A 5,223-nucleotide genomic window follows, 5' to 3' on the forward strand; every position below is an offset into this window, starting at 1 on the left:
GTATTCCTTAAAGTGTCACCTATGAAAGGGGTGAAACGGTTTGGCGTAAAAGGAAAGTTGAGCCCTAAATATATTGGATCTTTCCGGGTGATTGAAAAGATTGGTCCTGCTGCTTACCGTTTAGAATTGCCCCCAAATCTGAGCAAGGTTCACAATGTCTTCCATGTTTCTCAGTTGAGGAAGTACATTAGTGACCCTAGCCATATCATCCAAGAAGAGATTCCTGAATTGGAGCCTAACTTGGCAGTTGAAGAAAGGCCAATCCGGATACTCGAAAAAGCCAACAAGCAACTTAGGAGCAAAGTTGTACCTCTAGTCCGTGTTCTTTGGCGTTGTGGAAATGTCGAAGAAGAGACTTGGGAGACTGAAGCTTCTATGTTAACTAAATATCACGAATTATTCTCGTAAGGTATTTCTTTTTCTTACTTTTTTCCGCGTTACTAGGCCGCATTTAATCATAATTAGTAAAGATATTATTCTTATTATAGAACTTTGAACTAAAATTTTGAAAATGCTTTTATGATTTTTAATGGTTTTAACATTAATGAGTGTTAAATCTCGTTATTGGAGACGTCCCAATAATGGGTTTTCTCATTTATTGGTGTAGAAATATTTTTATATTTTGATATGAAATGTGGATGTTCTTGTCTGATCAACAAGAGTATCACCGTTTCATTGAAAAGATATCTATATTTTTCCTATGATTATATTATTAAGATGTTGTTTACTATAATTTCTCCTTCTAAGTTTCGAGGACGAAGCTTTTTAAAAGGAGGGGTGATTGTAACACCCCGTAATTTCGGACCGTTATTATATTGCGGAAGTAATTTATTAATCAAGTTGAATTTAATATTAATGTATTTGAAGTAATAATAATTCAATGAAATATAATTCTATTATATTTTGAAGTAAAGTATTTATTTTGATAGTTTCGAAATGTTTAAAAATAGTTTAAACCATGTAAAAACCTTTTATTTCGAAATAAGGGCATATCGGGAAAAAATGGCAATTCTTGTGAAAATTGGGCAAACGATTTGGAAATAGGTCATATGAGTACTCAATCTTCTTGTAATCTCGTGTTTAAGAACATTGGCATTATCGGAATTTGCATTTGGCAAACGGTTCTAATTATCGTCGAAATGAGCCAAAGCCGACTAATGAAATTCCGCCTAAAATCCCGCTCCTCTTCCTTTCTTGGGCGGCACACCTCTCCCCCTTCCTTCCCTTTGCATTTTTCATTTCCAACTCCATTCTCCTTGAACATTCTAAACTATTCTAAACTAAAAACACCATTTTTATACTAAAAACCTAAGCTTTCTAAGCTAAATTTCATCATAATTCACTCATTTCTACTCCAAATTTCATAAGGATTACATATTTGGAATCCTCTCTTCATTTCCAACATCCTAGTATGTATTAAATTCATTTGCCCTAAATTTATTTTATCCACCATTTTTAGGGTTTTGATTTTAGTGCTTATAATTGTGTTTTTATTGTTTATTTAGGTGAAGATTTAGAAGACGAATTTGGAGACTCGTATATAGTTGAAGATTGTGGCTAGCATGTATATTAGGGTTTGGTGTTCAAGGTGCTAATTGCTCATTCTTAGCTTAAGGTAACATATTTCGAGTTACTCGACGAATTAATGTCACATTCTGTGCTTTTTGTATGATTTTGTGAATGATAGTTGAGTGGTTTGTTTCACATGAAAATATGGGTTAAATTCATGTCTTTTATAAGTATAAGTTCACATATTAGTATGGAAATGAAATGGGAATGATTAATTGATGCTTAAAACGGTGTTAAAATGAACAAAAACGGAGAAACGGAGGATTAGGGGTGGCGGCCAAATTGGCCCAGCAGGCCCGGCAGGCCCGTGCAGGCCCACGGCAGCCCTGGGTTGGCCCGGGTCGGTCCGTTGCTTGTTTCCGCGATTTTTCATGCGTTGTTCGTCGCTTCGGGTTTATTAATGTTATATTTAGTATAAGTAACATATGGGTAATCTTTTGAAATGAATAATGTTAGTAGTAAATATAATGTTGATGGTAAAATCATGCTTATATTGGTAGTTTGCACATGTTAGGATAGGTTATGATATGAAATTGTAATGAATAGGCTTGAAATGAATTTTATAGCGATAATTGCAATGTTTGGATGATTATGCCGAAAACTGAGCCCTTAGTCCCTTTGATCAATCGATGTCGATCAATTGTGTGACTGTCACCAGCGATTGAACCCGCACTCGCCGCAGGTGGGGTTGCGGGTAAAAATTCGGTTGGATGAAATTATTGTGGGACCGGATATTTGGCCTTATTCTTGTTTTAGGCCATTTATTATGTTTTTATTTCACATGTGTTATTGGTTGATTTGAATGGTTTCTTATATTGTAAAAACGGCCCTAGATTCCCTGAAACCTTTAATATTGTTAATATTGCTTGAAATGGAACTGGTATTGAATACTTCTTGCAGGTTGGTTTCTCATTCTTATAATTTGGGTAATAGAATATATCAAGGTTATGAGTACCATTAATATTGGGGATTGTGTTGTTGGTCAGTTGCTTATACGTATGGTATTGTTGTGTTTGTCATAGATAGGTCTTTATAGTCTTTGACGAGTGTATGTTCACTGCTTAATAGCCTTTGTGTTCCTGACTTGGTGGGTTTATATCCAAGTTGGGGCATGACCTCGTTACTTATTTTGAGAGTAAGTGGTCAGCTTAAGTACTAGCCAACCCTTTGGTGGACTCCTTAGGGTACTCACATGGTTTTATAAAATTGTGGGTCTTGGGTGCGGTGGTGTGTATCCGCATGTCTAGGTCTGCGCAGATTTAGGACTAGGGTTGTGTTGTGTCTTGGCCATGTTTTGATAGAACCTCTGAGCCAAGATACCGGTCCGATTACCTTCCCTACCTCGTGGTATAGACTCGAGTTACAGAGTGACTATTGACCGTGCTAAGAACTTATGCCTGTCTTTGATATATTGTCCTTTCTTGTATGGTGATTTTATGAATTGTAATAGGTGAGATGCAAGCCGGTTACAATTGATAAAGTTTGGATTACTGTTTGTTATATGTTTCACATGATAGCTTAAATTGGTCAGTTTAGTGTTCATATGTTAGAATACTTGATAATTAAATTATTTATCATGATGTTTACATGTTACATTAAATATGACATTTCGTGGCTGGGAGGACTCGAAGTTACTCCCCACTGAATTGTGGCTTTCGTGTTTGTATAAAATGCGATTGACAGGTTGATGATGATTAGATGGGGTACACGGACGAGCTAGTGAGCAAAAGAACCTTGGACCTAGTTTGGTTGTATTTTGTAGTAAACCTTTAAACATATGGTTGTGTTTATATTTTGGAGGGACATATGTCTCCCTCTTTTACTTTGGTTTGTATCACTATATTCTCGCGACTTTAGCTATGTTATGTAAATTAGTTTGTTAGTATTTGCAGGTTTTGGCACTCTTCATTTGGAAATGTTTGTGAATGGTTTAGAAAAGTTTTTAAAATTACAGGTTTTATCTAGTTGAACCAATTAGAAACATATCCTGTCAGTTTTTCTGTAGAATTTACGTGTTTATTTAACGCTAAAAATGAGGGTGTCACATTAGGAATAGGAAAGTGATAAGTATGGAAATTTATGGTGATAAGACATGAATTAGGAAGTTGGTTTGATATAGGAAATTTAAGCCGTGTACTTGGGAGCTTTATTTGAGAGATTTTTGTGTTTTGGAAAGATAAAAAGAATATGGTGTGTTTTATTTATTGTGATAAGAATAAGTTTGTATAGCTATTAAATTCTAAATAACAAATAGAATCTTATGATAAAAATATTCCTATAACAAAATTATTCATGAAACGCAATATACGGACACAGTCATACAATCTTAACTTAACTAGTCAGTCATAAAAAGATTGAACAGATATAGAAACTTAGGTACCACTGATTAAACCAATTTCCAACCGTAAAGTCTCAAATCGTTCTCTAGCTAATGATTTTGTCAAAATGTCTGCCCATTGTTTTTCAGTACTACAAAATTCAAGTTTTATATTCCCCTTCTCAACATGGTCTCTAATAAAATGGTGTCTTATTTCAATGTGTTTGGTACGTGAATGTTGTGCGGGATTTTTAGAAATAATTATCGCACTAGTATTATCACATAAAATAGGAATACATCCTACGTCAACACCATAATCACGTAATTGTTGCTTAAGCCATAAAAGTTGAGTACATACCGATCCTGCAGAATGTATTCGGCTTCAAAGCAGATTGAGAGAGCAACCGAATTTTGTTTCTTCGAACCCCACGTGATGATACACGGTCCGACAAACGTGGCGACACCTGACGTGATTTTTCTGTCTAGAGAACATCCTGCGTAGTCGGCATCAGAATAACCGACTAGATCAAAATTGCACTCCATTGGATACCATAGGTATAAGTTGGCCGTTCCAATTAAATAACGTAAAATCCGTTTTACGGCCGTCATATGTGATTCTTTGGGAGATGATTGATATCTTGCACAAACGCATACACTAAACATAATATCGGGTCTACTTGCGGTCAAATATAACAGTGACCCAATCATCCCGCGGTAAGTAGTTTCATCAACCGATTTACCGTTTTCATCCAATGTCAATTTCTTGCGACCATTGGAGTAGGCATAGCGTGTGAATTTTCCATTCCGAATTTCCGAATCAATTCTTTGATATATTTCTGTTGATGGATCTTAATGCCTTCATCTGTTTGTTGTATTTGCAAGCCTAGGAAGAATTTTAATTCTCCCATCATACTCATCTCGAATTCGGAAGTCATCAATTCAGAAAAATATTTGCATAGGCTTCGATTGGTCGATCCAAAGATGATATCATCGACGTATATTTGAACAACCAAAAGGTCCGAACCCTCCGTCTTTAGAAATAGGGTTTTGTCGACGGATCCTCTACTAAATCCACTGTCAAGTAGAAACTTGGACAATCTGTCGTACCAAGTCCTAGGTGCTTGCTTTAATTCGTATAGGGCTTTATCTAATTTGAAAACATGATCCTCAAATTTGATATTCTTAAAACCAGGAGGTTGTTCAACGAAGATTTCCTCTTGTAAATATCCATTCAAGAATGCCGTCTTGACGTCCATCTAGAAGAGCTTCATTCCCTTGTGTGCGGCGAATGCTATCAGAAGTCTAATAGCTTCAAGACGAGCAACTGGTGCGAAAGT

The sequence above is a fragment of the Silene latifolia genome, chromosome Y, assembly GCF_048544455.1.
Source record: "Silene latifolia isolate original U9 population chromosome Y, ASM4854445v1, whole genome shotgun sequence".
In the NCBI taxonomy this organism is placed as follows: domain Eukaryota; kingdom Viridiplantae; phylum Streptophyta; class Magnoliopsida; order Caryophyllales; family Caryophyllaceae; genus Silene; species Silene latifolia.